Raw genomic sequence first — 22803 nt, 5'->3', positions numbered from 1 at the left:
GCGAGATGTTACACTATCGACAGCAGCGCAGCAGCGTCATGCATCGCATGACCCGAAGAGTCATGCACGTCCAAGTGCATTAAGTTATTAGGTGTAGATTTAATTCGCATTGCAAACCACCGTGTGATGTGATGGTACCGATTATGGCTGACTTTCGCTGAGGACATTTGTGTTCCGGGTCAGAAACAGGAGTGCGCATCCTAGCTACGAACTCGATTAACTCTCAGTCAGACCATCGTCGAGAGTGGTACAACACCAACACTGCATCCTTGAAATTTCCCTCCCATCGTTCCTGAGTACATGCTAGGAATCCTAGATGAACCGGACATCGGATGGAGATAGAGTTTCATTTATAAAAATGTGGAAAAGTACTGCTTGCAATTCTTTTTATGCTTTCTGCTGACTTTGTTACTCGATGTCAACCGCCCGCATAGGAGAAGAGTGAATGCAAATATTATCACAGCAGGTCATCTCCGAAGGTGCGCGGACGGATGGTGGGTGAAAAGGGATACGGGTAAGTGTGTGAACCCCCCACTCTTCAACACCCACCGGTTGCATCGATTTCCGAGGATCGTAAAGTGGAAATATGACATCTGTTTGCTTTGCTCTTCGTTGATTGAATCCCGGACTGTTTCATTAGGTCCCAGATCGGGTGTGATGTTTAATGAGTTTCCTCCTTCTATGAGATAAGTAGTATTACAGTGGAAACATAATGCTTCACGTCCTTTTTTATAATGACTTCGCCGCCTTATTCAACGGGAACATTTTTCACGTGCTTGCATGTGAATATTTAAAGGCACATGTCTGATGGAAACGTTCTCCTTACTTTTTAGCTTTTGGTTTGGATGTACAGCAGACTCACTTAGTCGTGCGAATTGAAATGTAATAATTCTTTGAAATAAAAACATTAACTTTTTTCCTATTTAAAAAAAACAACCGACTACCCGATATTAATTAAACGATTTAGTGTTTCCCGGAATAGATTAAAACAACATGGAAGACTTTTGTTTTCAATAGCATGATGCACCACGACAAATAATTTCTTAAAATAAGGCAATATTTCATCTTTTTGTATTGTCATAGATACTAAAACATGGAAGAATGATAGACTTCTAAACATTTGATTTTGGTTAGATTGATTGATGGTTTTCGAGACAAAAATAAGGAAATAGATCCATCCTACAGACCAGCTAGTAAAATGGAAACATAGCGCAGTTAATTTATGCATGCCGAAAAAGGTATATTTAGTTATCTAAATTTACAGGGGATCCAACTTTTTAGAAACAAGCGGAACGTTGTGAATATTAATTTCAGAATTTCTCTAGCCAAGACTGCAACCAACCACCAAGCCAACTAAAGCTCTCCAACCACCAGTAGTAGATTAATATCCCGATATTAAACAACCGATTTACGATCGAGTTGACATTTTCGATGGTACAAAGACCATCGAAAAAACAGCATATAAATTCCAACGGACAGGGAAAAAACTACAACGGAAAACTTTCATAATTTTCCCATTACAAACCTTTCTAACAAAAGCCTAATTAATCCAACTAGCAGCGAAAAAGTTTTTTTTATTATACTATCATATCATTAGAGGTTTCCAGCAAAAGTTTTGATGGAAGCTAGAGGTGGTATCAACTCGCTTTTCCCATCGAGGGAACTACTCCATTTTCCATATTCCACGTTCCGAATATTATTTAAAAGTTTTTTTTATCACGTTCCAGGTAACTCTTCCAATATTGTATAGATCGATCGTAGTCGTTAATTGAACGACTTTTTTTAAATGTTAATGTTGTTTTCATTTGAAAGCTGTTCTGTTCTGTCATGTGTTATGCGTCGTATGAAGAACGTAGTGTTCCTGGGGTCAACCTTGGGGTTTTCTCGGCTCAATCTTACGCATTGGCCTTGAGCTCATCCCAAATCAACTTGTGAAAGCGTTGTGCTCATCTCGCCTAAACCTTGATATGTGTAGGCCTTGGAATATTTTAGAGTCAACTGTAGGAGTTTTGTAATTACAAATCAACTTAATTTTATTCATTATTTCGAATACTTATCATTTGTGTATCGGAAACTGTTTGAAAAGGGTTGGAAAAAATCGACCGCATCGCGTCAAGAGCAATTACACAGCAGAGTAATTTTCGCTGAAACGGGGCCACTACTGACACGAGGTCTTCAAATATTGGAACTTTTGCGCTTAATTGGTTGAAAATGGTTAAAAAATAAGAATTACGCTTTCGATACCTCGAAATAGTCGACCCCTCGTTCGCCAAGGGGCCTAACAGGTTAAAAAAAAGTTGAATTTTGAGCAAACATGTGAAATTTCATAAATTTACGAAATAAATTTTATGAAATAACTAACAAATAGCCTGATTTTGTGAAGAAGAAGAACAGGGCTTTCAAATGGAGTAAAAAAAAATTTTGGCGGCCATCTTGGATTTGGTCGCCATATTGGATTTTATCAAAAAATGTTTGATTTCACCAATGCTACAAGAAACATTAATAAAATTAGGTGTGCAATGGCATTAACTGAATAAAACAGCCAGTTATTTGTAGCAAGGTTCACAATTATCATATAATTATTGTGATATTACCCAAATTGGATATGAAACAAACTACAAACGACACTGTTTTGTAAAGAGGCGAGATAGAGTTTATAAACGAAGTGAGAAAAAATCGACGGCCATCTTGGATTTGACCGCCATGTTGGATTTTATTAAAAAATCGCCGTTTTCGCCATGATACCTCAACCGATTTTAATTTTAAGACCAGCATCGGAAAGCTGAGAAAAAATTCCAATGGTTTTCCTAAAATGAAAATCGGTTGGGAGGCTTATGGTGAAAACGGCGATTGTTTGATAAAATCCAATATGGCGATTCTGGGCAATATGGTGTTCTGGGTTCAAATCCGGTTATAATCTCTGATTACAGCTTGGTTCGACCCATGCACCTTCCAGCATTGGACAAAAGATAGGAGTCACAACGACAACTTGTTAAGCATAGCTACCTATTACCCCCCCTTCCTTTCCACCCTTCCCCTTCATTCCCGGAAAAAAATCCTTCTTCATTACTTTCCCTTACCGTCCCTTCATCAATTGTAGAATCATCGTTTCAAAAAAATATTAATATATACCTGACCGCATTTCAAGGTCATGACTAAAGTCACGAGTTTGGTCAATATTTATTAGTTGTTTCACGACAAATTTATGGAATATCACATATTATAGATCTCAAATTTTGCACAAAATTCAACTTTTTTTGAACCTGTTAGACCCCTTGGCGCACGAGGGGTACTCTATTTCGAGATATCAAAGCGTAATTCTTATTTTTTAACCATTTCAACCAATTAAGCGTAAAAGTTCCTATATTTGAAGACCTCGTGTCAGTAGTGGTCCCGTTTCAGCGAGAATTACTCTGCAAATGAAAATTCCAAAGCCAGTTTTCTCGAAACTTGTTTTTTTGCTTTGAAAATATTCCAGATAAATCCCATTTTTCACAAAATTCAAATTTACGACCCTAAATCGCGCCAATCGATGTTTCCATCTTAGAAAAGATGTGTTCTGACACGCTAAGCTATCATTGGAGGGGTTAGCCTCCAGGTTTCATGACATAGTGCTATTTTAGGACAACTCAGTAAACATGATCTCTTATTGCTATATTATTGGAGAAACTTTGTTCAACAGGCTTTGTTTTAGGATGGCAAGCCATTTAAGCAAGTAAGTTATTGTTTTATTAACTACAAAAGGACCTTATCATTTCAACGATTTAGCTTGGCAGGATCGCCGCTGGGGTAGCTTCCAGCGTTCTTCCAGCTTTCATACACAACTCAGTCTAGCAAGTTTTTGTGGAAAATCCAACATTTTCTATGCTCAAAGTACTCCCTCACCTGAATAAAACTTCTGGCCATAGTTCTAATATTGTGCAAATCAAGGTGCTAACTTCCTTTTACACGTTTATATGCAATATTTCACGCGAAACTTCATCTTCATAATTGACAGCACACGCAAGGTTTTGAGCAAAGGTGGGACCGACTCCTTTTAATAATTTTACTCACTGTTTCTTTAAAGCCAGCTTTTCTTAGGTGTCTGAAAGCCCGTCGCGCATGGTTGCAGAATACCAAATCCAGCCAAAACCGCACTCGCCTTTGTGAGACTGGACAATGGGGTGCAGGCGGTTTTGGAAGTACTTGTTCTGGTAGATTTTCCATAAATTCCACCGTCGAAGGTGCGAATTTGTGCACCGTCTTTTTCTTACCTCCCAAGGAATCGCCATTCGTGATGTAACCACGCAAAACTCCCGGATCTGCTCAATATGCCTGCCAAGCCGTCCACTACGATGCCACTCGGTTTCATCAGCCGCTCTCCGTACAGCTTACCGGCGCGGGTTTTGTCCATCGTGTTTTGTTTGTCGTTCCGGTTCGGTACCAGTAGCCAGTAGCCAGTATCCAGTAGCCAGTAGCCAGTAGCCAGTAGCCAGTAGCCAGTAGCCAGTAGCCAGTAGCCAGTAGCCAGTAGCCAGTAGCCAGTAGCCAGTAGCCAGTAGCCAGTAGCCAGTAGCCAGTAGCCAGTAGCCAGTAGCCAGTAGCCAGTAGCCAGTAGCCAGTAGCCAGTAGCCAGTAGCCAGTAGCCAGTAGCCAGTAGCCAGTAGCCAGTAGCCAGTAGCCAGTAGCCAGTAGCCAGTAGCCAGTAGCCAGTAGCCAGTAGCCAGTAGCCAGTAGCCAGTAGCCAGTAGCCAGTAGCCAGTAGCCAGTAGCCAGTAGCCAGTAGCCAGTAGCCAGTAGCCAGTAGCCAGTAGCCAGTAGCCAGTAGCCAGTAGCCAGTAGCCAGTAGCCAGTAGCCAGTAGCCAGTAGCCAGTAGCCAGTAGCCAGTAGCCAGTAGCCAGTAGCCAGTAGCCAGTAGCCAGTAGCCAGTAGCCAGTAGCCAGTAGCCAGTAGCCAGTAGCCAGTAGCCAGTAGCCAGTAGCCAGTAGCCAGTAGCCAGTAGCCAGTAGCCAGTAGCCAGTAGCCAGTAGCCAGTAGCCAGTAGCCAGTAGCCAGTAGCCAGTAGCCAGTAGCCAGTAGCCAGTAGCCAGTAGCCAGTAGCCAGTAGCCAGTAGCCAGTAGCCAGTAGCCAGTAGCCAGTAGTAGTAAACAGTGGTCAGTTTAAGTAACAATTCTAACGCCGTTTGATTTTATTTGAATTTTATAAAGGTTTTATTGTGGTATTATCGTATCGTATTGCGGTATTTCGCAATGGTATAGCTAGCAATAAAACGATAGTAAAACAGTTAATAATGAAAAAACCAATTGAAGAGTATAATAAAGCTTAAATTGTTACTTGGCACTTGACTGTAGCCTATTGGCATAGTCAGGAAATTTCTTTGCAGAGGGTCTAGGGGGTGCACTATAAAAAAAATTATCCTGTTACTCCGGCTGTCACCGATAGCACAGGGGTTTTGAGGGAATTATCAGGCGGGCCTCATGGGGGCCTGCGCCACTACGAACCAAATGTTTATCATCCGACAGATCTTGCAGAAATATCGGGAGTACTACTTGCCCTCGAATCACATCTTTATTGATTCCAAAGCAGCATACGATGCCGTCGATCGTGACCGGCTATGGTTGAAAATGCACGAACATGTTTTCCGGATAAACTGACACAACTGATCAGAGCGACATACATCGGATCGAGTGATGTGTTTCGTTTGCATCTCGCGGATACTTTCGAGTCGCTTTGAGACACGGCAAGGTTTGAGACAAGGTGACGGCTTATCTTGCATGCTATTCAACATCGCTCCTGAGGTGGTGATCCGACGAAAGCGGAGTCTAGGAGGATTGGGCAAAATATAAATGCGTCGAAGACTAAATACATGAAAGAAAGAGGCTCAAAGGAAACAAACACGTGCGTCCCACGGACGGTAATGAGCTCGTGTATTTAGGATTGCCGGTAACCGTGGACAACAACAATACTAAGGAGATAATGCGGCGCATTTAAGCGCGAAATCGGGTCTACTTCGCCCGTACTTCTTTATGGACTTGAAGCCAAGGCACTCCTCACGGAGGACATACGCGTCCTTGCCCTGTGCGTGCGGAAGGTACTGCGGATGCTATTTGGCAGAGTACAAACTGAAAGCGGAGAGTGGCTAGGACCTATGAATCACGAGGTACGGGCACTGTTTGTTGGGAGAAATTCCCATTGTCATCTGGCGAAAGTCAGTAGGCTACGGTCAGTAGGCCGGACAAGTCGTAAGGATGCCGGATGACAGTGCGACGAAAACAACTATTCAACAACTGCACCGACACCAGGAACAGGGGGGCTCAACGTACAATACAACGCGACCAGGTTGAAAGTGAGTTACAACTTCTAAGACGGCTGGGAAATTTCTGATGGGTGGCCCAGAATAGAGTTGAGTGGAGGCGGCTGTTTGAAACAGGATGAGCCGGGGTGGCTTCTAGGCTATTAGCGGCTGCTAACGACGATGACAACTACACCTTTACAATGCCTAGTGAATAAAAAAATACATCATACAAAAATACGCAGTGGGAATTGTCCTGAATTTTTATCCGGTTTTTAAATTCCAATTGACGAAAAATTTCTGGAGGAGGCCAGCAGAGTTCTGGAGCAGAGTCCCACGGGCACCCCCTCTAGCTACGCCAATGCTGTAGCCAGTAGCATCCCAAGCAGCAATTTCAATTTTATTATGCTCCTCTAGTAATTTTCATGACCTTGAAATTATATTGCCATGAGAAGAAAAGTTTTACTGCCAGATCTTCCTGAATGGTTTGGTTTATAGTGACCATAATAAAATATCCGATAATATAAGCAAGCACAATAAATTTGCTTTTATAATAGTTTTATCGTGGTTTTATGGCTAGCTGAAAGCGTGTTTTGACTCGTATCATCTTGGTATTGCGTAATGCCACAATAAAATCAGAAGTAATGATGAATACCGTAATAAAACTTTTATAAAATGCTGCAGAATTGTTAGATTTGCCGTCGTTGTTTTCTTTTTTGTTGTCGTTGTCGTTTCGTTGTCGTTGTCGTTGTCGTTGTCGTTGTCATTGTCGTTGTCGTTGTCGTTGTCGTTGTCGTTGTCGTTGTCGTTGTCGTTGTCGTTGTCGTTGTCGTTGTCGTCGTTATCGTTGTCATTGTCATTGTCATTGTCGTTGTCGTTGTCGTTGTCGTTGTTGTTGTCGTTGTCGTTGTCGTTGTTGTTGTCGTTGTCGTTGTCGTTGTCGTTGTCGTTGTCGTTGTCGTTGTCGTTGTCGTTGTCGTTGTCGTTGTCGTTGTCGTTGTCGATGTCGTTGTCGATGTTGTTATGATTATTGTTGTCTAGCTATTTTAGTTTTAAGTTAGTTTTGTTTTAAAAACGGTATGGAATCATATTGAATAGATACAGTGCGAATTTGCTAGTCGTAAATTTTCGCAGCGAAATCGTGACCTTTTTCGCTAAGCAAAATAAAAAGCTAGGTTTATCGTCGGCAATATTTCGCGATACAAAATTTAAATTGCATTATATCAACAGCCGAATATCTATTTTATTGCATTGGCAATGATGATAAATGGTTTCTCCTTTCTTGAGTATCGTTTTGGGTGACAAAAAATGTGAAATGATCCACTGCTGAATGCAACGGCTAAATGTGTTGCAGAAAAGGAAGCGAATAAATATTTATAGATACCATTAAAGACGACGACATTTTCCAGCTTCAAAATGGGAGAGTTGTTTATCCCAAAATTGTGAATTAACATCTCATCGAAGCACTTCGAAGGGGAGAAATGTGTACATGATGTAAGCATTAATGGCTGCAATTAATCCAGCATCAGCAGCCCAGCCTTTTCCAATCTATTACACTAAATTTAGGAAATGATAGATTAGGATATTCAACCGTTTGTGGCGTTATTCGGGAGTCTTATTTTCGTGTAATTTACGCAATTTATTTCCGTCAAGTTTAAAGCGATATTTTCTCAATTTTCACGTTTCCCTAACATCAAGTTTGATTTCATTATGAAACATGATACACTTATATCTAGTAAAATTTTGTGGACCGTCTTCTGAACTAAGGCTGCGTGCTGAATATGATATTAATGCCGTCACGAAAAGCGGAAATGCCACAGGCAGTATTCGATCCATTTAATACCGATCAAAATGTCAAGAAACATAAAAACTAGATCTCTAACATACTCTGATAGAACTGTGAAATTAAAATAATATTAGAAAAATACTGCAGTAAAAGTTGAAAATAGTGGGTGGAAAAAGATTATTAAAGAAATAGGATAAATTGTCAAAAGAAAAGCACGAAATACATAGTAATTTTGGTATCTTTGCCAATTCATGTAATGCCAGCAGAATTCATTCTTTCAAATGAATAGGAAACAGCCAATATCTAGTACGGCAAGTAAAAGTAATCATTGCATTACAATACTTAGTCGTCGTCAGTTGTAAATTTACTATTCTTTCCATTTTACGTCATACCCAACAAACATTTTTGTTGAATAACAGCTTGTTAAACAATTGTTACTCAGTAATTAGCTGGACAATGGTTGAACAAGCTACTATTCAAAAAAAATGTTTGTTGGGTACTCTTCATGGTACTGCTTTTGTGGTATCCAGTCTATGACTTCCTTCTACAATACAAAATTAAACGAATACGGTCCGTCGTTTTCCTAATGTATCTCAATTAATATCAATGTAAATAAAACAGGGACACTGTTTATGTCATTACTCACACTCTCTGGATATACCTATAAATCGATTGTCATATAATTATGGTTATTCCTAATGCAAAGCGATAGTACAATTAAGAAAACATTAGGCTTCCGATGATGGTATTCTAGTAAACGGCCATGAAATATCATACTGCTCCAATATTCGATTTCCCAACTGGGCATGACCGTGCACCATCAGTCATTAGGCCATCCCTGACCCAACCCAAAGCATTCGATTGATTAACTGGCCCGTGAGACGGTCGATTGCTTTCACAACCAGCACCAGCAGCGTACCGTGAATTCGGGTGAAATTGATCACTTTTTCGAGTATTTTTTAAATATCTTTGAATAGAAACATATTTAGGAAGATGATTCAATTTTAAAATAAGTACTGTAGTGCTGGCTACACGACAGTATCATCTATATCTTATATAAATAGTTTTATTTTAGATAAAACTTAATGTAATCGTGAAATTGAAAATTTACAAATAACGGGTGAAATTGATCACGTAGAAATCAAGACGATATTGCTATTAAACCATACGCTCTGACAGCAATAACTTAACGTGCAGTATAAAATCTGGCGTAATCGAGATATTGCCTGTATGTAGGCAACAATGTCGCGTACAGCAACTAGCACAAAAATCAAACAGTCAGCTCTACATTAGCATGGTTGATGCATCTGCTAAATAAATATGAACGATAGAAAAGATATTAAGCCAATTTTAGCATCGTAATCGTTTGTTTTTGTTTAAACATTGCTGTATATATGTGTAAATGTACGATTTTCGTATACAATCTTCACCAATCTAGTGAAACAAATAATTTAATTCTCCTCATATACGGGAGCTTGACTGTCTCTTTGAATGTGTAGTTGCATTTCGCTATGTAAGCACAAACCGATCTCTTGCACTCTCATGCAACTGCCATATGGAGCGTTTGTAAAATTTGTGCGAAGTATTGTCTGTCTTTTGCACCCTTTTATAAATCTCCATTCTGCTTTACAGAAAGAATAAACTTTCGCAGGTGGCAGCTCCATTTCGCACCCATAGCGATCTAGAAATCTATGTTGCCTCAGTTCATGATGTTATCAATCGTTTTATTTCGTAAAAGGTCAAATCAAACAATATCTGTCGCATAATTTTATTCATGGAAATTATCAAAGCACAGCCAGATAATTAGAGAATCGAATTAGTTTTATCAAAATTTCCTTCTGCAACGAAATTTGTGTTAACAGCAAGGAGTTTTATCGGGCATGTTGAAAATTGCGATTCGATCAAAATAGTAAATTTTAAAAAATCAAGCCATTTACAAGATCAATCTCGCTGAAAGCCAAGTGACTTTGACCTGTAACTCAATCTTTATATGGATGGGTGCATATTCAGCTTTATGAATCAGTATAAACGTAGAATAAAGAGTTTTTTATTCGTTAGTCCAAGCTGATCAATTTCACCCGACTGATCAATTTCGCCCGAATCGACGGTACCTACTTTGGCGGTATCTGCGAAGTTCTTTAATTACGTTTCGTTCTTCCTTATCGCTCTGTGGGTACCTACCTACCACCGACCGACCGCCCGCCCGACGACTGTTAGAATCAATTCAATTACTTAATGTTGCCCTCCCGCCATCCTCCCGAGTGGGGCGGCCGGCAAGCACGCACGCATTCGATTAGCCTAGCCGGGGCTGTTGGTGGCTAGGTGGCGTGTCGGCAAACTGTGTGGTATGCAATAACCCGCTGAGACTGACACAGCTGGTGAGTACATAAATATGTGCAATGTAAATATTTGCCATTGCAATAAGGCACGGGCCGGCTCAGCTGTGAGGAGCATCGTATGGAGAAAGTATCAATTCTCCAGTTTGAACTAAATCATTTGCAATGCAGATTTTTCGCCGCATTATATTTGCTTGGCGAAACCAGGTCGGATATAGTTTCCGTTTAAGTTCATATTCTTTCGCTTTAACTCACTTGTCAGAGGTATGTTTAATTTATTTTTCATTTCAAACACATTTTCCAATTAAAAATATAGGGTTCCGACAAACTCCAGACCAGCTAATTCATTAAAACTAGTTTGTTCTTCCTTCCTAGTTAGTCAGCTGACTTCAAGAGAATTGTACACCGCATGGCTTAACGCGTGGTGATGACGATGGCGATGACGGTCATGGTGCTACAAATAAGACCGCCCGTCGTCGTAGACAAATATTTACGCGGTCTCGCGCATCGTCGTAGCAGCGTACAACCAGGTCGGTTGGCGAGCACGCGTTCGACGCGGAATAGGAAGTCAAAAATGTGGGATACAAAAACGAACGAGCTTGCACCAGTTTGGTGAAAGCTCTCTGGATCGGTGCCACTGTCGACATCTCTATCCCACCGTTGTAAACCGCGGGAAGAGCTTTCACCACGTTATCGTTTGTACTGTGTTATCTCCACCAAATCGGTGTGACCACTTTGCTGTTCCGGCATTAAGTTTATTTTCTGGAAGAAACTTTTTTTTTGAGTTTTTCAATAATTTTCAATGTCTTTGTTTATTATTAGTTTATTACAAGTTTTGGTGTTAAAATTTTTATTTCAAACTATACTTAACAGTATACCTTAAATTAACATAGGCAACTCATTTATTATGGATTTCAAAACTTACTAACAAAATGTATTTTTGTTTCAGATCCATTGTAGAGGATCTTCATTTTATACAGAGGGTAAGTACAACTGAATATTCATTTTATGAACTAGCTGATTACCCGATCTTACTCGGGGCCCCTTTGCCTCTCAGTCATTTGTACATCTGTTATTGTAATTGTAATGTGTCTACTCTTTTTGTCAGTTTCCCTCATGTTTGTAGGGAATGAGAGCACGAAGAGAGACGACAGAGAGAAAAAGAAAGTAACATCAGGAGAGCAGTCGTTTGAATAGGTTTGAGGAGCGCGAGTTAAATATTGTTTTAAAGTAAATTTAGATTATTAATAATTGAATGGAAATGTGTTTTACTGAAGGTATTGCACCGTCGAGATACGACAATATTGTCCCCCCGCCACTTGTAAATCTGACTTCTTCCCGGTAATCCCTATAAATCGACAAAAAAACGTTTTTGAACCTTCCCTTTGTTAATGGCCACCCTATCCCCCCTTTCAGAAATATAGCAACTTGTACAACTGCTATCGTTCCAATTTCAAAAGAAATGCACCCCCTTTCCCATTTGACCCATACTGCCTTTGTGAACCTCAACGGAACTGAATCGTATTCTTTCGATATACCTTCTGGAGTACCTCAAGGCAGCATTCTAAGGCCATTAATTTTCGTACTTTTCGTTAATGATATCTGTGATAGCCTTGATTCCGAAAAATTACTATACGCCGACGATCTCAAAATTTTTCGTACCATCACAAGTTCTCTTGATCACGATGCTCTACAGCGAGATGCGAATAACCTTTTGCACTGGTGTGTTACAAACAGCATGGAGGTAAATATATCTAAATGCAGGGTAATCACTTTTTCCCGCCTCCGTAACCCTCAACATTTCACATATCAAATGAACGGAACTGAAATGAAACGTTGCAGCTCTATCAAAGATCTGTTACACTTGACATCAAGTTGAAATTTGACGACCATATCAGTATAGTGACATCAAAAGCTTATGCTGTACTTGGCTTCGTACGACGGAATGCTTCAGATTTCAGGGACGTCTATGCTCTAAAAACGTTATACTGTTCATTAGTTCGTAGTATATTGGAATACGCAGCACCAGTGTGGGCACCGTACCAAATAGGACATATCAATAAAATTGAAAGTATTCAACGCTCTTTCATTCGATTTGCTTTGCGTCATTTACCATGGCAGGATCCTTTGCGTCTTCCTGCCTACGAAAATCGTTGTCGACTGATAAATCTAAGCACACTTGCTGAAAGAAGACGAACTTCGCAGAGACTAATCATCTTTGACCAGTTGATGGGAATAATCGACTGTAGCAATCTATTGGAAGAAGTCAACGTTAATGTACCTCGTCGTATTCTCCGAAATCGAGTTCTCCTCTGGACTCCGGCTCATCGAACTCAGTATGGCCAGAATTATCCATTGGATTGGTGTTGTCGGTTGTTCAATGAAGTGAACTGTTCAAACTTTATTTATTTGGAGGTCCAAATTAAGAAGGCATCCTTCTCTTGCGCCGAGTCTTCATCGGATCGACCCCCAGCATCCGGACCTTAGAACGAGCCTTCAGCAGAGATTAACTTACAATGTTAGATTGATTTTGTGTGCAATGTTGCGGTTCCCACCGCGAAATTATCCTTGGGCTTTTTTCTTCTTATTTTTACGCTTATTTAATGCGTGTGACCAAAATCACGCGAGCACCAATTTGTAGTTCTACCTCGCTGTGGTTTTTTTGGCAAGCACCAAAATACCGGTTAACTGAACAGTTAAACGGGTATTTTTTGTTCTTGTTTCTACTTTAGAAGATAATTTAACTGAACGTTTAACTTTTTTACCAGAGAAAAATGCAAGCTTCATTGGAAAGATTGAATTTTGATACACCAATTGGTTTCCACAAATTACTCCCACATGACTTGGTTGGAAGAAGGGCCAAATCTTAAAATTTTTTGTTGAAACTTAGGGACCAAACCGTATAGTGAATGGAGATGAGTTGAACAGTTTGATTTTAACATTTGTAAAACTAGGTTTAAGAATGAACTTTTAAAATTAAGGTAAGATATGTCTGTACTGCCTTGGCGGAAGACTTATATCAAATAGATAAAAATTAAAATTAACTTTACCTATTTGAACCTTTCTTTCCCCTTGTAAGAGACCTTCTCCCTCTTTTGTCAACCCCCCTGCCCTGGGCTGCGCTGCTTCATACTCACGTTCTTCGTCTTCTTACTCGTCGATTCTTTCCCAGTCAGCTCCCTCTTCTGTCACGTAGCTAATTATGAAGCTCTATGAAAATCACTATAATGGAAACTAAACAAAGGTCTTTTTTACAATATATTCCTTTTCGGTGGAACCCCCTCTTTTGTCAAAGTTATTTGCACAACTGAAATTGGTATACATGCAAGAGAAACGCATACCCTTTTACTTAGCCCCTTGTTAGGGCCCCCACTTTTGGCAACCTCCCAGTGCTGATTCCCTTAAGTGTGCCAAGTTTGATGACGAACCATCCAGGCGTTTCGGAGTTGGGGTCTCCCCCATTGTTATACCCCCCCCCCCCTTTTGTCAACCCCTTCAATTCTGATTCCCTTATGTCAAGGCCATTCTTGTCAAGTTTGATGAAGAACCGTCCAGGCATTTCCGAGTTATAGCCTCGCCTCCCCCCCTGCTACAAACACCCCCTCGTTTTTATCAACCCCCAGTGCTGATTCCCTTATATCAAGAAATATGTGTGCCAAGTTTGGTGGAGATCAGTCAAGGTGTTCTGGAGTTATGGTGGAACAAACAAACAAACTCACGATCACTTCTATATGGGTCATTCCACGTCAAGTGTCCGAGTCACCTGTAATCGACCTTCTCGGATTTTCGCCAAACTCGACCAGATTGTTCGTTTTGGGTCAAGAAGCAAAGTTTGGTGCCGATTGGACTTTCCCTCGATTTTTGGGAAACCCCCCCCCCTTTTATTAGAAAAAGCATAATTTTCGTCAAATCCGCTTATTTTCTTTTGCTTATATATTCGTAGGTATTCAATTTAGTAAAAAACTCTTTTCTACATTTTCATGGGAAATCATCTGAGGAATTCGAAAAAAATATTAGTTTTTTTGCTGCAGTGCTGCCAAATACTTTTATTTTCGATCTGAAAATTAAATTTGTATTTTTCTCTCAATGAGTACAATTTGACCTCAAAAGTTTCAACACCATCGTGTTAGTCAAACTTTTTTACATAAGAATCACTCAAAACGACGAGGTGTTCCGTCCCGTTCTTGAGATATAGCGTTTTGAAACAAACAATTCCGAATTTCTCATATAAAACTGTAAACAAAATGAAACTTCCTAGCAATAAGCAAATAACAAAAGAAGCAAAATTAATCTGGTTTAATATAAAGCAACATTGCGCTGTTGTGGAAGCACATAAACAGTATATAATATAACAAAAGTTTGTTTTTGAGCGTCTTAGCAGAATACGAAAGTTGAGTGAAAGAAAAGTCAAACAAACAATTCCTAGATTCTCATGCCTTCAACCATGTGAGTTCTTAGGTGTATTGGTAGTTAGACTACATGATTTAAAATTAAAGCATTATATGCTAAAATGCCGATTTTCTAAAATCTAACACAACTATTGGCGCAGTTGGACGCACAACTATAGGTGCTTATTTCTATAGTTGCGCTACGATGTTTTTTTCACCTAGCAACCTAACAATGTATACGGAATAACACAATTAAAGGAACACCAAACTTAATCAAGGGAAAATTAGCGCAACTATTGGTACAATGTAATTTAATCGGAAAATTCATTTTTTTTTTTTTCTTTATAAAGCTTCTCGTACAATGAAAGCAATTGTCTTGCCTTGTGACAAATACTTTATGCTTGATAAATTTATATCCCACAAGCATTAATTGAAGCATATGGGGGGCTCCGTAGCCGCAAGGTTACCGAGTCTGCTTTGACAAGCGAGTGGTCGTGGGTTCGAATCTTAGTAGAATCAAGCCATTCGATGTCAAGTGACTTTAGCATGGGTTTATTCTCAGGCCCCTCCATTTACCATTCCTTCGTGCTGAATTCTATATTTACCCTCTGAAGCCTCTTGACAGTGCAAATGTCCCTTCTATAGTTAAGTGTACTGGTCAGAGGTACGAATGAGTCCTCGCCAGGGACGGCTATAATATGGGATAGTGCTGGCAGCGAGGAATAAGTGGGTAAAGTAGATCAAGCTTTGAAGGAAGGGTAAACCCCAACACACGCAAGCACGCATAAAATTTAATAAGCATATCGCTCACTCAATAGCGATTATAGCAAAAAGAAATGTAGTGCAGGTCATACAGCAAACACCCGGGCGATATTACAATAGATCAACTATACTGGTCGCAGTAATGAGTCCACACATGGAAAAAAAAATTGAAGCATATACCTCAATAAACAAGAAAAAAGAAGTTACATTGTGCTTAACTGCGCGACTAATGGAGCATCTACCCTATCTGTTTTGAAAATACGGTGAAAAGAATTTACAAAATATATTTCGCTTTTCCGTAATTTAATCTAACCCCGTCAAGCGCTTAGCGGAGTAAAAGTGCGATTCACGGACGGGGCAAAAGTTCGACTCGTGGACAAGGCACAAATGTATAGCTCATTATATACAGCTTTAGGCACTGTATTACAGATACTAGAAAAGGAAGATCTGCAGAAAACTGTGTGCGAATGTCGGCCGAAGGAAAACAATGTTTTTCCGCTGATGAAACAAAAAAACAAACGTTTGGAAAAGTTTCGATCTAACGGAGGGTGCAATACATCATGGCAAAATTGGAAAGGTGCAAATTTAGAATATTCCTTACCGAAACATAACGCAGATTCGAGATAATATGGTTTTGTTAGCTACTGTTGTGCTAATTTCATGAATTTGAGCTTCGCACTTTTGCCCCGCTAGTGGGGTAAAAGTGCGAATCGGCACTTGATCAGAAGAAAGAAGAATTTATTTTGCAAAACACTATTACCGCAGATGATTTATAGTTGAATGTGAAGACATTGAGTTACTGCATCACTATAAAATATATTATGTCTATTCCATTCGAAGGACTGCTGGTGAGATTGTTCTATTTTTACCCATATATACCACATTTCATAAATAAACTAGAAGGAGGGAAGAGGGAGGGACCATCAGAGTTCTTGTTTGAAGCGGTGGGCCTAGGGAGAGTGAAACAGTCAACTTTCTAGGGTTAATCTTGGCCCGATGTGTTGTTACATCGTGGATAATGAGCGGGCTCTTCTCCCCACCTGCTGGAGTCATTCTGGAGTCATTCATTAAGACGGTTTATTCAACGTTTGACTCAGGTGACTTAGCCCTTGGAAGGAGATTCTCTAAATCCCTGGTACGTGTAAGTAATGTTGCTTATCGACCAATTCCCTTTTGGCCCTTCATACAAGAGTTGGGAAGCATGACCAATCGTTGAATATGTTCAACTCTTTTTGACATGATAGGCTCATTGCTATGAACGGATGTTCTGCTAAGGCAGGTGGTAGTACCATATATTCATATATTCATCACTATAAAATATATTATGTTGTTGTCCTTCTTTATATCTCACGAAAATTGATGACAACTTCAAACATCGCACTTATGCCCCCTACTCTATATACATGCTAATAAATCGTATTTGATGCGCAAAATTGGCATATCCGTGGTATTATGGAGGCGATATACGTGATGAGGACTAAACATACGCATTTCACCGATATAAGTAACTAGCTGAGTGCCCGATCTTACTCGGGGAGCCTTTGTCTCACAGCCACTTGTACATCGATTATTGTAACCGAAATGCTTATAATGCAAAAATACATCGCTTGTTCCTCTTTTGGACGTTCCTCCTCATATGTCAGCTCCCCTCTTGTGTCTACCCGGCCACCTGCACATCTGTTTTCTTTACGGAAATCCCTATAAAACCCTGTAAAGAAAGAAAAACAAAGCCATTTTTCCTATTTGCACCTTCCGCTTTTAACAATGGCCACCCCACCCATAGGAAATGAATAGTTTTGTTATTGTACATTTCTAAACACAACTTTTTATTTATTTATTAGTTTAGTATTACATGCTATGTGTTTCTTCCATGGAATGTGTTTCGGTCTCCCTGTTGTCAACCTCTTCAGTGCTGATTCTCTTATGTCAAGGAACATGTGTGCCAAGCTTGATGAAGAACGGTCGAGGCGTTTCGGAGTTAAGGGCTCCCCCCCCCCCTGTTATGAACCCCCTCCTATTTTGTCAACTCCCCAGTGCTGATTCTCTTATATCAAGGAACATGTGTGCCAAGTTTGGTGGAGATCGAATGGCGTTCCGGAGTTATGGTGGAACATACAAACATACTCACGCTCACTTTTATATATATATATATATATATATAGATTAGGCCATTACAAATATTTTATAAAGTTTTTGTCCTTCCGGTGTTGGGCCACTCAAGGGAGGGGTGGGGGGAGGCGAAAAAAAAAGAGATTTTTTTAATCGAGCAAAAAAAATTGATTTAAGGCAATTTTAGTTTAAGTTTAAACGTGAAAACTAAATCTATTCTTGCTTGTAACATACACGTTGTTATTTTCTATGCAAAAATCTACGAAAAAAGACAAAAACGAAAGAAAAATTTTTCGGCCGATTTTCGGAAATTCCGTTGTTCGAATTTCCATTTCTGTTTCGTGCTAGAAGCATTAACTCAACTCGTACACTCATTTTTCGAGTTTTTCAGGCTGTAGAACCTACAGACAATTGATTTTATGCACAAAATTAACTCATATCCAACAAATTATTTTTTGTCCCCCGATTTTTCAAGCCAATGGGGGGGTGACAAAAACTTTTAAAATTATTTGCAATGGCCTTATTATATACGACAATATACGATTCAGTCTGTCCTGCTCCATACTGCTATACGATTGTGTGCTGAATATCGTATGTATGTAGGCTATTATCATTATATGCGACTGAAAATCAACTTGGGCGGACTTTATTAAGCTTTAGTTCGGATTCCGAATTTGTTAAGAGTTATTTACGCTAATTTTCGGTTATTGATGTACAATTTGGCGCTAGCTGGGAGCTCATCCCACTCCATTCCGGTTTCCCATAAACAATGAAATGCGCTATCAGCCCAAATAAGTCAAACAAGGATATTACCATTCGTAGAACTTGCCGTTTACTAGGTGTAACTCCACTGTCAATCGGTGTCTTTATCTTTTCCTTCATATTGTTTATGTCGAAGCATTCCTCTGGTCTGGTCTCCAGATCAATCCTAGCACGCGCTCCGATTCTGGGGATTCCTGCCAAGACATCGATTAAATTGGAACAGAGGTTTGCGAATCTCGGATCCTACTTGAAGATGTATGTGCTTCACTTCGTTAGCCAACTGGACGGCCTCCTCCTCAGTGTCTACGCTATCTAGAAGATCATCCACATAGTAGTTTTGCATTAGGGCTTTCTCGCTCCCGGTATGGCTCCAGCAAACTCCAATGCGCTCTTGTATTTTATACCTACATTATGCCAGACGTGGCGAACACGACGCCTCGAGGTTGCTACGTTCATAACGTACTTCCGGGGTTCTGTCTCTGGGCTTAGTCGAAATATGAACCTCTGGGTCTATATACCGTCATCCCGCATCCGGAACTGATGGAACACTGCAACTTATTCGGTTTCTCTCAAGGGTCAGTATCAGACTTTACTGAGATCCGTAGAACGCAGCTCCGGCGTAATAATGTGGGCAAATCCCTTCGCTCCATATTCTTTAACCTTCTCCTTTACTTTTGCGTCTGACGCTGGATTTTTATTTAACCGTTCTCTAACGCTTGTAACTGCTGCAGTGCCTTTGGAAAACATAGTTCATCGTATCTTCATAGCAGCCCTAAAAAGTGATCACCGAAAATTTGCGACACACTCTACTTGCTCTAAATTTTAAACCGTTGATCCGTGAACCGGTAAATTTAATTGAAACTTGGCATGTACAGGGTGTTCAATAAGTTCGAATACAACTTTTCATCGTTGTGTAAGTGCGCATCATGTGCATTCTGTGTATTGGTATTGGTGTCAGCTTTAGCCTTATATATAGGCTAACCGCCGCGCAAGGTGCCAACTTGATGTCATTCGTTATTTGTTTACCGCGCGCGATGAAGGAGTACCGCAACGTCGTAGTAAAGTTGTTTTCGAGAGGTGAGCGACCCGGCGACATATTTCGGCGGTTGAAATCCCACGGGGTGAAGCGGAATTTCATCTATAACACCATCCGTCGGAACCGGGAGACGGGCTCGGCCAAGGACCGTGCTAGATGCGGGCGGCCGCGTTCGGCGAGGACTCTAGCAGTCAGGGAGCGGGTTCGTCGAAAAATGAACCGCTCGATCCGGAAGACCGCTGTTGACTTGGATGTGTCGATCGGGACTGCCCACACCATCATGGCGAAGGACCTGGGATGCAAGCCGTACAAGAAACGCAAGATTCACGGTGTAACGGATGCTACAACGAAGAAGAGGCTGGACAGAGCAAGACTGTTACTTTCGCGGCACGCTGGTCAGGAATTCGTGTTTTCTGATGAGAAACTCTTCATCTTGAAACCGCCGCACAATGTCCAAAATGATCGGCTGTGGACGCCGACGTTGGCCAGCATCCCGCCGTCCCACATGAGCATCCCGCAGTTCCAGAGCGCCGCGTCGGTGATGGTTTGGGGGCCGTATCCAAGCGAGGGAAGCTTCCACCAGTGTTTATCGAGAAAAACGAGAAAAATCAACGCCGCGTGCTATAAGACCGAGGTTCTGAAGAAGGTTGTAGCCCCCGAACTGCGTGACCTCTACGGGAAAGATCATTAGGTCTTTCAACAGGACGGCGCACCGGCCCACACGGCGAACATCGTCCAAGCGTGGTGTCGGGAGAATTTGACTGATTTTCTTGATAAGACTTTGTGGCCTACCAGATCCCCGGATCTTAATCTTTTATGTATGGTCGTACATGCTGGCCAAGCAGAGCGAACATAAAGTGAGCACTATGGATCAATTTAAGAAGCTTATTTCCAAGATCTGGGACGAGATGCCCATGGACCAGGTGCATGCCGCGTGTGATTCTTTTAAGAAACATCTCAAGCTCGTCATAAAGCACAAAGGGGGAGGGGGAGTGTTTCCACCAAATATGTCGTAAAGGTTCTCAATAAACACTGCTTCAATAAAAATTGACTCAGAAAAGAATATCTTGTATTTTTCATTTTTTAAGCACATTTTTAAAGTGTACTCGAAACCCTGTAGAAAGTTCAAAGTGCATTGTTTACACTGTGTGAATCTTTTCGCAAAGATCTGAAAATGGCGTCGAAAGAACAGCTTGTTCGCTAAAAAAACTGTACAAGTACATCGAAAATAAGAATCTATCATATTGTACCATCGGTAAAATCCAGAATTCTACGATTTCTCGTGTCTTAAAACTGTTCGAAGAACGTCTGACTTTTGATCGTAAGTCAAGATGCGGACAAACAGTCGTCCGTATTCTGTTAAGGATCAGCCCCGTGTAATTGGGGCCTTCGACCAGAAACCAAACTTTTTCGTTCGAGATGGCAAAAAACTGAATTTGAGCAAATCTCGAGCTGGGCTACGTACGTTCAAGGTTCAGAATGCCCCAACAGAATACAATATCGAAAAACCGTGCCTGTTGTGCCTGGCGGCAAAATAAAATAAAATAAAATAAAGACGATAAAATTAAGCTTAATTATTTCACTTAATGCCCTGAAAATTGGATGACAATCGGATAAAAACTCGAATTTTCGAATTAATTTTGTGTGTTGCAAGTTTACCGTGGACATCCTTTTGGTAAAGAGCAAATTTGTTTAAGTCTGTTTTAATTTCTGCTTGTGTGGACAGTATTCATATTAATCTCCTTAAATTTTTAACATAATGAATAAAATCCATATTACAGTGCTCCGTTCAGACTTTTTGTTGTGGTGACGCTTGGAACAAGAATTGTAATTCGTTATGTTTTCTCTCATTCTAAATTGCTTGAATTTTTGTGTGTATATTTTCCATCTTATTGATTTACAATCAAAGAAGGGTTACTTGCGTCTCGCAACATTACCCCGTTTGAGTACTAGTGAACCTAACACAAGATAGTCAGTTTTATTACTCATCAAAAGTTACCACCAAACACGACGCACAAAGTTCATTTCATTTGATAGCTTTTTTGCAAAATAAATCAAATCATATCGTTTACTTGTATTGTTGTGGTTCTCAACTCTTTCGCAGTTGGAGAATTCGGTATTTGTGTAGCGATAATTGTATGACATGAACAGGAACACGACACTTGCTAATTGACTTGACAGCAGTAAACGCGTGTAGTCACTTGCTTAGTTATGCGAAATAAAGCAAACACCACACCAATATAAGTACTTTGCTTCACGCATTTATTAGTGGTTCAATTGAAGCTCAATATAAGCGACGATATGGCAATGGCAATTGAACTGCTGACGAACGAAACGGATGCAATGGGCGCCTGCGTAGGACACTTTCTAAACAATAAATAGAATATCAATTTTCGAGTTAGTTATGGCTTATTGAAGTTACAGAATAAAAATATCAAAAAATAATGATGATCCTAGTTGCAATGATCCACTATTTTTAGCTAGAAAATATTTTTTGTGAAATGTTCTTTCATAATGAATCTCATCCAACAAACTGGTCTCGTACCACATGGTCTGTGCCATGTGTAATAACTTCCAAGTGACTTCAAAAGGGCAAAAAGTGTATTTCCCCCTACGTTTACATAATCGTATTTGCTACATTTTTGGTTACTCACCATGACTAACGTGAAATTTGCTACCGCTTTGTTGTTGTTTTTTGTTTGTTTTGGTCCACTTGTAATCTTGAAATAACAATAGTTTGCAACCTACACGAAAGTGAATGAACAAATTAAAGGACCACAAGTGATCTCGCTAAATTCGTATAGATAACGTAAAAACAGTGTGTTAACGACATCGTGTACCGAACAGCTTGTAATTAGCACGTATGTATTTGGGTCTGGGTCGATTATCGTTGAATCATCTGACAGCTTCTGATGCGATATTATAGTCGCTCGTGTACTGTTTTGGTTTATGTTGGATGGGTAATGGTAAGCCCAGGAAGGGAGGAAGGCAACTTGGGAAGCGGTTTTTTTGTAAAACTATTTAGCATTCACTGGTAAAAATTATTAATATGACTAATTAAACGTTTTTTCTGTATGGACATTATGACTACGACCAGTATTTTTAATCTGTTGTGATATTGTGCCGGTGTTTTTCGTATTCCGCACTTCATTCATTTGGCAGTACCGCTTTTGATTGAACGAAATGCTTATTTATCCGTGCTTGAGTGCCGGTATTTTCCTTTTTCTTTCTTGTCTCGTTAAATTAAAGAAAAATTTTTTTTCCCGATTAAATTGATTTAATTTCACTATTAATTTTATTCACGACGGATACGTATTTTGCCTACGACTTGCAGGCTTCATCAGTGTCTGT

At 40.1% G+C, this 22803-nt stretch overlaps 1 protein-coding gene across 1 annotated transcript in view; it reads right to left on the bottom strand.

The window, feature by feature from the left end:
- LOC128743996 (synaptotagmin-5) overlaps positions 1 to 22280 on the bottom strand; it is a 182802-nt gene extending 160522 nt beyond the window's left edge. Inside the window, exon 1 of the mRNA XM_053840727.1 lies at positions 22107 to 22280. The gene's annotated coding sequence lies outside the window, so the exon portion shown is untranslated. The remainder of the gene's footprint in view (positions 1 to 22106) is intronic.
- Between the last annotated feature and the right edge of the window lie 523 nt (positions 22281 to 22803).

The sequence above is a fragment of the Sabethes cyaneus genome, chromosome 3 (assembly GCF_943734655.1).
Source record: "Sabethes cyaneus chromosome 3, idSabCyanKW18_F2, whole genome shotgun sequence".
NCBI classification, from domain to species: domain Eukaryota; kingdom Metazoa; phylum Arthropoda; class Insecta; order Diptera; family Culicidae; genus Sabethes; species Sabethes cyaneus.
Note: the sequence above shows the minus strand (reverse complement) of the source record. Positions and strands in the feature narration are given on the sequence as shown.